The following is a 13,843-nucleotide window of genomic DNA, read 5'->3' as shown; positions in this document are numbered from 1 at the left end:
GACGAAGAAGCTAGATGATCTATGTTAGATTTAAGAGTAAAATTCTTTTTCGGTCTTAAATTTAGATAACTCGCATCTTAACGATTGAAAAATGACAATATGTCTCTTATCCTTTCTTTTTATTAGACAAATGAACCCTTATCCTTCATTTTCATTAGACGCACGAGTCTTTTTGTAAGGATTTTTGACAAAAGATCACAAAAAATTCTTATATGTAACGTAAATTGTATGACCTAGTCTTTATTAGTCCGATGTGAATGATAACCATTCAATTGAGATTATTTGACTCCTAAATAATCATAAAAATAGTGTCCAAATCAAATGGTTATCATCTCTTTGCAGCGTTATTTTGGTGACTGTATAGGCAATAAACAGACTCAATCAAATGATTATTATCCATGTAGTACAGTTGAAGGCTAGATCATACAAGATAACGTCATACGAAATATTTTTTGCCACTTTTTACTAGAGAGACTCATGTGTCTAACGCAATGGAAGGATATAAGGAGTGGATTATTGTTTTTCAACCGTTAAAATGCAAGTTGTCTAAATTAAAAAAGAATAAAGCTAAAAAAATTTTACTCTAGGCTTAATTGTAATTTAATAGTGATATTAGCATTTCAATGTTTTGAAATTAGAATTTTTGATACATAATTTTTTTTTAGATTTGAGAACCGAAAATATCGTACCAGTTCGCTAGTCTATCACTGGTTTGACCAATTTTTATACCGCTTTTTTGCAAGTTGATTTTATGTATGAACCGAAGTGAATAGAAGGTCAATTTCTGGTTAATTCGGTCAGATGCTCTGTTCGATTCTTCGAACATTGGGCTATAGCATCTAAAATAAACACTTGTAACTAGACCTTCATTCCGTATAGAGAATGGCCATTCATAGTTTATATTACAAAAAAATTTCTTATATATATATGATATGGATCCCGCTAGGGAGACAATGGACTATTTGTACAATATGTACAATGGGTTATTGAGTTACAAAATAAACATTCCCCATACTATTTAGAATAACTATCCGAGTACTAGGGATAATAAACATCTTTTCAAAAGATTAAATTAATTTTGGAGTTCACCAAAGATCAAACTCTTGATCTTTCGGATCTAGCATTCTAACATCATATCATAATACCACTCATCCTAAAAGCTTCAATTGATAAGAAAAGGTAACATTAATGGTTATATCTCTAATACTCCATAAACCTCTATTGTACACATTGTATAAGTATTCCATTGACTCCTCCTCATACTTTCCCATATGATATTGTTGAAAAGATAAAATATCACAAATCTATGTTTTTCGGCCAAATATAAAGTCATATCTTCATACCTAAAATTTGACTTATATCATGCTTGTTTGGAAATAAGATATTTTATAATTAAAAGCTAAGTTTGTGCTTACAAATAATACTTAAAATTTGACTTATGTCAAACTTGTTGGAAATAAGATATTTTACAATTAAAAGCTAAGTTTGACCAATGTGCTTGCAAATAATGATGCGTTTATATTTAAAATTATTTTCATATATTTAATAATTTAAATTTGACGTCTTAACAATATGTAATTTACATCCATTTTATTTGGTTTTTTGTGTTAGGAATAAGACATCATTCTCCCTTGAAAAAACACCTTTGACAGAGAAATAAAATAAACACAATCACAACACAAGAATTTAACGTGGAAACTCCAATTACCGAAGAAAAAACCACGGCCGTTGTCAAATGACAACCAGAGAATATCACTATGTGAAAATTGTTACAACACATAGAATTCTTTCTCTCTAACACCGGCATCCCAATACACCTACACTCTCTCAAAGCAAATATCTAACTACACCTCACAACACTCTCTAATCAAAGAGTAGAGAGAAAAAGAAAAATCAGATACAAGCTTAAAGTGTTTCTGACTGGTGCAAAAACAAATGGAGAACTTAGCTTCATATTTATAGCCTAGGCCACCCACTCCATTTGCTATCCTAAGCAATGTGGGACTAATTCAACCAAATCCTAACAATCTCCACCTTGATTGAAATAGTCACACATTTTCAGCTTCCATTGTCAACACCGACAATTCTTTGCTGCCATTGTCTATACCGACAATCATAGTTCAGAGAACTATCATACTCCACCATAAAAGTATACTCACTTGGAATTAGACCACTCCAAGCATTTCTCCTTAGTACAGATCGAAACCTTGCTGAAAATTCATGGTGCAACTTCCAAATTGGCTTTTCCTGGAAGTTCTTCAGCCATCGACCTAACTCCGCCACACACCTTGCATCTCAACGCCAACCAATGCTCGTGTGCAATTGTGGACCCGATTGCCACAACTTATCCTTATCCATGGCAGTGCGGTAATACCATGAGGATACTTCTTGTCTTCAACGCCTTGTGCAAACCTGATTGTATCAACACATCCTTGACTTGTATTTGCCACAAGCCAAAATTGATTCTTCCATCAAATTTCTCTATTTCAAGCTTCACAGCACTTGGATATCCTGACATTGTTGCAACCGTATACTGGAATAGTATAACTCAACTGTAGACCGTGCACTAGGAAGGGTCCCCAGGAAAGAGATGTGGGTCACAATGGACACACTTAAATACCAGGTCTTTCCTTAGCCAGAACCTTTCCAAACAGCACTCTCACAGTGTCACACTGCCTTCCAGCAATAACAACAGCAACCAAAGATCAACCTCAAGCCACAGGACAAAATTCTTTTCTGATGTGGAAGGTCAGACTAGGCTGCAACCACAGAGCATACTAAGAATAAATCCCACCGAACCGAAGCTCTGATACCACTTGTTGGGAATAAGACACCATTCCCCCTTGAGAAAACACTTTTGACAGAGAAATAAAATAGACACAATCACAACACAAGAATTTAACGTGGAAACTCCAATTACCGGAGAAAAAAACCACGGCCATTGTCAAATGACAACCAGAGAATATCACTATGTGAAAATTGTTACAACACATAGACTTCTTTCTCTCTAACACCGGCACCCCAGTACACCCACACTCTCTCAAAGCAAATATCTAACTACACCTCACAACACTCTCTAATCAAAGAGTAGAGAGGAAAAGAAAAATCAGATGCAAGCTTAAAGTGTTTCTGACTGGTGCAAAAGCAAATGGGGAACTTAGCTTCATATTTATAGCCTAGGCCACCCACTCCATTTGCTATCCTAAGTAATGTGGGACTAATACAACCAAATCCTAACATTTTGATACAAAAAAATATTTAATTATTTTTAGCTACTATATTTTAATGTTATACAAATTATAAAATTTTGTCATTATCGTCCACTTTATCAAAAAAATAATTTGCTAAGCATATGTAACTATTCATAATGCCTTGAAATTGAGATTCTAATGTTTTTTTTTTTAAGAAATGATAAAGATAATTACAACTGTTTTTTTTAAATAGTCAAAGAAAATGTATGAATATTAGAGTAGTCATAAAGACAACAAGAGTGATTATGCATGTGACGGATTTAAAAAATTTTGATAGTGGGGGCAAAATATATATAATATATTAAAAATTTTTATAATAAAAATATTATGTGTACATAAAAATTAATTACCAAATTATTCATTAATCATTATATATTTATATATAAATATATGTATTTTTAATTTATATTTTTTATTTCAATATGTATATATGTGATTATTTTTTATGTAAATATAATATGATTAGTCTTTAAAATATATAATTTACAAATTAAAACACTAAATTAGTAATTTAAATGATAACATATAATTTAAAATTTTATTATTTAGGTTTTATATTTTAAAAAAATTAAGTAATCTTTTTCTTAATAATATAATCGAAATATCTCTCTTTTTATATAGAATAATGCTACATATTCAAATTTTTTTGTTAACTAATTCCAACCAAATTAGTCTAAGATAACAAAAATTAGTTATGGCTAGCATTATTTAAAATCTTATTGTTTAACTTGATTAGACTTAGTTTATAAAAAGACTTGAATGTGTAGTATTACTCTTACATATATATATATATTTAGAAATTTACTTCTCATACAATTAGAAGCCAATTTTTATTGAAATTCATAGTTAAAAAAGCTCTTTCAATTAATGCAGTTGTTACAGAAAAAAATTAAAATTAATATAAAAAAAGATAAATAATACTCTTTCGAGTTAATTTCTAAGAAAAAACACAAATTTCATTTAAATTGAAAATTGATCATTCTAACGATATCTAATATAAAATTCTTAAATTGACTATGAAGTACCAAAAATTGAGTAAAAAATTATTGTAGGGTCAAATTCAATAATTTAGTGGGGGCAAATAAATTTTATTATCATATACTACTCAAAAAAATTTCAAATTGTAGTGGGACGCCACACTTATACATGTGTATCCGTCCCTGCTGAGTGCATGTTATATTTATAAGGATGCATGTTTCACTTTTGAATTGTTATAAGATAATAGAAAATTCATAGATGCTATTAATGAAAGAGGCTCATAAGGCCTCAAGATCACATATCAAAAAGTTGATATTCTACTAACTTTTAATAATATCTCAATCAAAATACATTTGGAATAGCTATTGGCATGAGTTCTCAAATAATATTTTGTATTAGTGAAAAATAATATTAAACATGAAAGATGAGTTATTAATTGCTAATAATAATTTTTTTAATTATTGATATTTTAAATTGATTGAATTTTAACACTATTTTATATACAGAGTTAACTATGTCGGATGATGAGATTAAATAATTGTATTTATTTGATATAGACAAAATGTTACAATTCTATAGTAAAATACTAAAAGACTATCCTCTTATATCCTTAGCAATTGAAGTTGATAGTTATTTGTTAGTTAAAAGAATTGTTACAGAAAAATTAAACTTTGAGAGTGATGAGTTAAAATAAATAGTCCCAAACACGTTAGTTTTTGCAATATATCTAAGTAGAAAAATATGCACTTGGCAAAGTTATTACAATTTTGTATCATGGATAAGAGATTTTGTCTTTGTTTATGATGATGAGATATGACAATAATATTTCAAATGACATTGCGTATTTACTCCTTTTTAATAGAAAAATGAGGTACATTAAGATTTAAAATACCACTAAATGTAATTAATGATTCTACTATTTAAGATATAACCCAATTTTCCTCAAATAATGTTGTTAGGAGAACTAAGCTTATAATTTGAGAAGATATTCATATGGTTAGTAGGTATTGCTAGAAAACATGTGATAAAATGTTTTAGCGGTATCATGACATTTTTATGTTATACAATAAATATTTTTATTTTAGGAGAAAAAGTAGTTGTACTTTGCGAAAACTTTAGACTTATGAAATATGGACACCGACATAGACATGAGACATGTGAATTTACAAATTTTAATTTTTTATAAGACACAGGGATACAACATATTTCAATTTTTATGCATTGTTAAAATAAACCAATTTTACATATGCATTCAATTACGAAATGTCATTTCAGCAAAAATAACTAATTTTTACATTGACCGCTTGAATAGATAACCAAAAGAACAAATGTGATTAGACAATTATGTAAAGTATTTTATACTGTTAGTGCATTAAAATTAAATTCATATATAAAATATAAAATATTTTTTAAATAAATGATAATAATATTTTAATATTCTGTTTATATTAAAATATAAATTATATATTTTAACCATCTTTAATGTTTTTAATTATAAAAATATTTAATAATAATATATACTTTTTCTAAACTCCTTTTAAGAATATAGGTTAAGAATAGAATTAGACACGGTTGACACGTGATGGTATTTAGATGTGTCCAAGTGTGTCTAGAAAAGCATTTTGTATATTTTATTAAGACACGATTGAATCCCAAAGACATGTGTATCGGATGAGTGTTGAATGAGTAGTGTCGTGTCATATTCAAAATGTGTCTGTGCTTCATAGCTTTAGACAAATCCTTTAATTTCTATCATTCCACAGGGGTCAAGACAAGATCTTGTATTTAATTGTGTGGTCAGCAATTATACAGATTGGTGTGAAAAATAAGGAGCTTTTGAGGGTGTTTAGAGAAGGTTTGCAGTTGATGGTTAGGGATGGAAATAGGACTAGTTTCTGGAATAGTGTGTGGATAAAAAGTGGAGCTCTTAAGGATAAGTTTCCTAAGCTTTTTGTTGTAGCTTTTGACAAAGATTGTCACATTAGCTATTGTGGTTTTTGAGATGGGCTGTCTTGGGTGTGATAATTTCAATTTTAATACAATTTTCAATATTAGTATATTTTACTATGACAATAAAAAAAATTTAAAAAAAAAAATTATCTCATATTAGATTATACTTGCTCAAATTGGTTTTAACTTTTAACATAAAAACTAAGGAGAAAGATTTGAAAGGTTTATTCATAAATTATTAGAAAATGTCTACAAATTCAACTATCAATATTATTTAAAAAATATTTAAAAAATAGGATTTCAATATAAATATTTTAATTTAATTGTAAACTACGTATTATTATCGATAAATAATTGTTCTACTTCAAAAATAAGATTTCGACCTTAAAAACAATTAAATTTAGATTTAATTAACTGTAAAATTTGTATGACACTAATTATTATTGGGTATTTTTACTGGAAAAATTTAAAAAATATTTTATATATTTTTTTATACAAGGCACTTGTATACACATACTAGTTCTTTTATTAATTGTAGCCAAAATCATAACTTATTCTATTTAAGATTTTAAATAAAATAAATTTAGAAACATTTAGTAATATTTAAAAAAAATATTCTCAAAATTAAAATAAACTCTATTAAAGAGATTAATATATTTACCTCTTCTTCTGAGTCAATGTATTTAATCATAATGCATTTAATGCATTAAAACAACAACGTAATTATAGTTAAGACAAATCCCTTTAAATTTAATTTTGTGATAGACTTGGTATCTATAAAGCTCGGATACTTTTTTAATTTGTTGTCTTTGTATATCAGATACATTTTAAATATTATAATTATCCATACTCGTTCGATACGCATGTTTTTTGTGTCTAACTGTGTTTTAATAAAAAAAAAAATTTTAAACATGTTTGGACACACCTAAATAATCACGTGTCAATCTGTCCAATCTTATTCTTAACATGTACTTTTAAAATAAATTTAAAAATAGTATATATTATTAATTATTAAAATAAAAATATTTTAAATATTTTATATAATTAAAAACAGATATTAAAAATAATTAAAAAATTAATTTATATTTTAATAACAATAAAATATTAAAATATCATTATAATTTATCTAAAAAAATTTATATTTTATATACATTCATGCCCCTCTGTATCTTATAAAAAATTTAAATTTGTGTGTTTACATATTTCGTGTCATATCATATCTCATATCTGTATGTCTGTGTCACTATCCATGCGATATATATCTTGGCATTATAACAACAATAAAATTGTTTAATCAACCTAATATTTATTTTAACGAATTTAATTTTAATACATTAATAGATAAAAGGTATATAAAAATTATATGACAAACTATTGTATTAGCAACATTTTTAACTCAATTACTTAGATTATTCTAAGTTATACTAATAAAACAAACTTATACACAGTAAAGAAAATTGAATATTAACAATTTTAAAAATTATATATCTAAATTGAATAGAGATAACCAATAATCATCGAATTTATATTTTATTAAAGTGAAATATAAGAGGGTAATATTATTTAATAGTATTAGTCAATATTTTAATATTTTTTAGATAAATAATGACAATATTTTAATATTTTTTTGAATTATAAAAAAATTTAATAATAATATATACTATTTTTAAATTTATTTTAAAAATATAGGTTAAAAATAAAATTAGATATGATTGACACGTCACAAGTGATGGTATTTAAGTTGTTCAAGCATGTCTGGAAAAGTATTTTGTATTTTTATTAAGACACGGTTGAATATAAAAGACAGACATATCAGACAAGTGTTAAATAAATATCGTGTCATATTTAAAATATGTTTGACACATGGACACTATAATTCAAAAAAGTGTCTGTGTTTTGTAGCTTTAAATAAATCCTTCCTATCATTCTACAAGGGTCAAGACATGATCTTATATTCAATTGTGTATTCATTTTATCTTAAAATAGTTTTATTTGCTAGGTGTTCAAACTAACAAAAAAAAAATATGAAATTATCTCTAAGTATAAATACAACTACTTCAATTTAAGAAGAGACAAAATAAGTTGGTAAGTTTCAATAGGTAATAACACTGTACTACTTTGATTCCAAAATAAATATAATACAAACGAATAAAACAATCCTAAATAGATTTTAACAAAGATAATTCTCAATATTAGTATTTTTTACTATGATAATAAATAAGATTCAAGAAAATTTTTTTATCTCATATTACATTATACTTGTTCATATAAGTTTTAACATAAAAAAAAATTAAAAAATTTATCTATAAATTATTAAAAAATATCTACAAATTTAACTATCAATGTTATTTAAAAAAATATTAAAAAAGATAAGATCTTGATATAAATATTTTAATTTAATCGCAAATATGTATTATCATTGATAAATAATTGTTCTACTTCAAAAACAAGATTTTGACAGTAAGAATAATTGAATTTAGATTTAATTAATTTTGTAAAATTTGTATATATGACAATAATTATTGTGTATTTATATTTGAAAAATTTTAAAAAATATTTTATATATTTTTATATATTTTTTTTGTAAGACATAAGTACATATACTAGTTCTTTTATTAATTGTAGCCAAAATCATAACCTTTTCTATTTAAAAATTTTAAATAAAATAAATTTAGAAATATTTAATAATATTTAAAATATTTTTTATTCTCAAAATTAAAATAAACTTTATTTAAGAGAATCACATACTTACCTCTTCTTCTACGTAAATGTATTTAATCATAATGCATTTAATGCATTTAATGCATATAAAACAACTACGCAATTATAGTTAAAAAGTCCCTTTAAATTTAATTTTACACAAAAAAAAATCAGCAAAAAAATAGTCATAATTTACTTTATTTAGTATTTATTAATTATTACAACAATTAATTAATATTAAATAAGACAAATTCTGACTATTTTTTTTGTCTACCTAACATTACCCTAATTTTAATATAGGCTTGGTATCTATGAAGTGCGAACATTTTTTTTTATTTGTCATATTCGTATGTCAAGCATAGTTTAAACATGACATTCATTGATATTAAATTGCATGTATCTTAATAAAAAATAAAATTTTTTTTTACACACGTTTAGACATATCTAAATATTATTACGTGTCAGCATGTTTAATCTTATTCTTAACATATATTTTTAAAATAAGTTTAAAAATAATATATATTATTAATTATTAAAATAAAATATTTTAAATACTTATATAATTAAAAAAATATTAAAAATAATTAAAAAATTAATTTATATTTTAATATCAATAAAATACCAATATCATTATAATTTATCTTAAAAAATTTATATATTTTATATATATATTATGTCTCTGTGTCTTACAAAAATTTTAAATTCGTATGCCCGTGTGTTCCGTATCATATCATGTCCTATATATCTATATGTTTGTATCACTGTCCGTGCATTATTATAGTTTGGCATTATTAGCAATAATAAAATTGTTTAATCAACCTAATATTTATTTAACGGATTTAATTTTTACATTAATAGTTAAAAAGTATATAAAATTTATATGACAAACTATTGCATTAGCAACATTTTTAACTCAATTACTTATATTATTTTAAGTTATACTAATAAAACAAAGTTATAAACAGTAAAGAAAATAATTGAATATTAAAATTTTTAAAAATTATATATCTAAATTGAATAGAGGTAACCAATAATCATCGAATTTATATTTTATTAAAATGAAATATAAGAGGGTAATATTATTTAATAGTATTAGTCAATATTTTTTAATGAGTATCTTATTTTATACTATTAAAATTTATAATTTAATATTTAAAATTTAAAATTTAATTTTTATTAAATATTAATAAAAAGAGAAAATTCCACTCCCCTCCCTTGCAAGATGCTAAAATGACACTCCCCTTCCCTCTATTTTATAAATGTACATTTTCCTCCCTTCTAACTTTTAAAAAATTTTCTCTTTAATCCATTTTAAGTATTTTGTGTTAACTAATATTAACTTTATAGATTTTTTAAGAAAAAATAATTTTTTTTTTGAAAAAATACCCATTAGCAAAAATTTTAATTTTTATCATTAAATTTTGCTTACCAAAATACTCTTTTAATAAATTATTTTTTTATTGATTAAATTATATTTTTATTAAAATACTTTTAAAAAAATTAATAATTAAATTATTTTTTTCTAAAATACCTACCCTCCAATAATTTTTTAATTCTTAAATTGTGTTTTTACCAAAATTTTTGTTAAGAATTATTTTATATTTTACTATTAATTTTTTTATATCAATATATATTATTTTAACATTAAATAAAAAAATCTTACCACTGTTAATATATATAACAATTAATATATATTGATATTGAAAAATAAATTTACTAAAATTTTTTATTTAATGTTAAAATAATATATATAGATATCAAAAAATTAATAGTAAAATATAAAAAAATTGTTAATGAAAATTTTGGTAAAATTATAATTTAATAATTAAAAAATTATTGAAGGGTATTTTAGAAAAAGAATATATAATTATTAATTTTTTTGAAAAATATAATTTAATCAATAAAAGAATAATTTATTAAAAGATATTTTGGTAAGTAAAATTTAATGATAAAAAATAAAATTTTTATTAATGGATATTTTTTTAAAAAATAATTTATTTTTTCTTAAAAAATAGATAAAGTTAACATTAGTTAACACAAAAAGTTTAAAATGGATTAAAGATGGGACTTTTTAAAAGTTAGAAGAGAGGAGAATGTACATTTATAAAATAGAAAGAATGGGAGTGTTATTTTAGCATCTCGCAGGAAAGGGGAGTGTAATTTTCTCTAATAAGATGATGACTAAGATATAATCATCAAACATTATTTTTTAATTAAATTTATCAAATAATTTAGTGGTGAAGACTGAGCACACAATTTAGAGTTACACTTTGAATACATCTATAAATATACGCACCATTCGATATATACCGCTTCACAGTTATATATATATATATATATATCAAGGCTGAGTTTATTGATCCTCTCTGCTTGCGGGAAAGATGGTCAAGTTAACTTTCACAAACATGTTCTTAGTTGCCCTTCTGCTTTTAGGTATATATTGCTTCAGACTTGATATTTAATTAATTTATATGTTTTGTTCGAGTAAACTTCAAATTTCTTTTATCTTTTAACAATTTTTATGTCTGACAATATTGTCTCTAATCATTTTTTTTTATTTCACTTGAATTCTATATTATGGCAATGTTCTAGTTTATCAAAATTTAAACTGACAAATTTACATTTTTTATTTAAATATATCTTTCGGTATATACAAGATGATGACTAAGATATTCATTTTGTCTAATAGTCAGGGAAGATCTTGTTCAGTAAGAAAAAAAATTGTGTGAATTTTTCATTTAAAATTCCTATGGTAATATTGTACCAAACAGAGAAAAAAATGAAAAATAGTAAAAGATGAACTAGTCCTATGCAATGATTATTAACGGTTGGGTTGTTTTGATGTTTGGCAGCTTTGACATCAGAAACAGTAGTAAGCCAGAGAGAAGAAAAAGGGAAGTGGTGTCTTTATTCATGGATGGAAATAGGTTGCAAAGACGATGTATGTGACACAAAATGTAAGAACGCACACGGCCAAACAGCTAAAGGACACTGCTCCAGTACCCATTGTGTATGCTCATACCTCTGTGATACTTGAATTCAATATCATCAGATTTTTACTATATATGCATATGCATATATATTTAAATAAAGTTCTGTATCAAGATTGAATGAATATCTCCGGCGTTCATATATAAAATTGTCCGAAGAATTAATTATTATTATTCTTATTATTATTTTTATTTATTTATTTATTTATTTATTTATTATTATTATTATTATTATCTCAAAAAAATAAAAAATAAAAAATCAGAAGAATATTTTATTTTATTATTTTATTACATTATAAAAAGAAATCGCAAGTAACAAGTTCGTAGTAGATCAAAATCAAACAAAATTCTTGACAGTATGAAGATGTACGATCAATTCATCCATAACCTGGTATTGAAGATATATGCTCGTCAAAATAAGTGCCAATGTTAAAATTTTTTTCTTCAATTTGTATTAATGGGAAAATATTTTTTCTTATAAATATTATAAACACACCAGTGCAAAAGAGAAGAGATTTTAGGGGGAAAAAAAATTAAAGAAAAGAATCTAAAGAGAAGAAATAAAAAAAAAAAATAAAGAAAACAGAAAAATTTAAAGAAGAGAGTTCAAACCGTGTCACTATTCGAATAATTTAAAAAAAAAATCACTCAAATAAAGATGTTTAAAATGTCTTTTTTAAAAATATTTTTTATTAATTAGAATTTAATACATATAATCAATTAAACTGTGTTATTTTTAGAGGAAAAAGGACGCGGGGGTGGATGTGTGTAGGGGGAGAGGAGCGGGGGGAAGGGGAGAGGGGGAGGAGAACGGCGAGCCACGGCCGTGGCCGTCGCGCCGCCTCGCCACTAGCCGCTTCATCTGCACCTCGCCCCCGTCGTGTTTCCATAGCTAAATTTGTAGCTTGAGTTGCTCTTGCAGGGTTGCCTTCAACTTTTGCATTCTTGTTGAAAGGTATCAGTTCCAGTGTTGAATGAAAAGCAAGAGAGAGCAAAGATCGAAGAAGAAGAAGAGAAATTGAAGAGAGAAAGAGAGAGAAGCTTTCTATTCAGATTTGGTAAAGTGGAACTGGGGTTCTGAACTTCTAATTACAACAACACAACAACTAACACCCATACAGCTAGCTATATAAGCTGAGCCTAATAACAGCTTGCACTTGTAACTAATTCTACTGAGTCAGCTTGGCTTAACTAACTTAGCAACTGATTCAGTTTCAGCTCAATCACTACTCTATCATGCACCCTGCTATCTAATTTCATTGTGTTGCTCAACACTTGCTCTGCCATACACTCTGCTACGGAGGTCTTTTGGTTTGCTGCCATTCTGCAAAACTCCTTCATCACTAGTAGCACTGCACAACAAATTTTGCTCAACATTCAACCTTGCTCTAGCACTTTCAAACATTCCAGAGGCAATTGCCTTTGTTAAAATATCTGCCAACTGAACAGATCCTGGAATATGGCTAACCTGTACTACTTTCTTTGTTACATAGTCCCTCACAAAGTGAAGATCAGTTTCAAAGTGTTTAGACTTTGAATGCAGGATGGGGTTGGCTGCCAAAAGTACAGCACTCAGGTTATCGCAGTATATGGTGGGAGTAGAAGCTATGACCCTTAGCTCACTCAGCAGGCTCTTGATCCATATAAGTTCTGCAACCAGATCCGCCATAGCTCTGTATTCAGCCTCTGTGCTTGACCTGGCCACCACAGATTGCTTCTTAGAGGACCAGGATACCAGGTTTCTTCCTAAGAAGACACACATACCACCAGTTGATTTCCTGTCATCAGGATCTCCTCCCCAATCCGAATCACAGTAAGCTGTGATGTTCAACACGTCATTCTTATGGAGATGTAGCCCATATTTGATTGTTCCACTTGCATACCTGAGGATTCTTTTAACCAATTTCCAATGCGATTCTAACGGGTCTTGCATGAACTGTGAGAGTTTGTTTACAGCATAGGCGAGCTCTGGTC

At 26.2% G+C, this 13,843-nt stretch overlaps 1 long non-coding RNA gene across 1 annotated transcript; it reads left to right on the top strand.

Annotated features, from left to right (window-relative positions):
- Window positions 1–11,195: 11,195 nt before the first annotated feature.
- Window positions 11,196–12,040, top strand: LOC112735862 (uncharacterized). Its single transcript, XR_003168583.3, has 2 exons — window positions 11,196–11,312; window positions 11,732–12,040. It is a non-coding gene; the product is annotated as an uncharacterized lncRNA (long non-coding RNA).
- The last annotated feature ends 1,803 nt before the right edge of the window (window positions 12,041–13,843 follow it).

Source organism: Arachis hypogaea, chromosome 13 (assembly GCF_003086295.3).
Source record: "Arachis hypogaea cultivar Tifrunner chromosome 13, arahy.Tifrunner.gnm2.J5K5, whole genome shotgun sequence".
NCBI classification, from domain to species: Eukaryota; Viridiplantae; Streptophyta; class Magnoliopsida; order Fabales; family Fabaceae; genus Arachis; species Arachis hypogaea.
The sequence above is the reverse complement of the archived record's forward strand: the minus strand, read 5'-3'. Positions and strand labels throughout refer to the sequence as shown.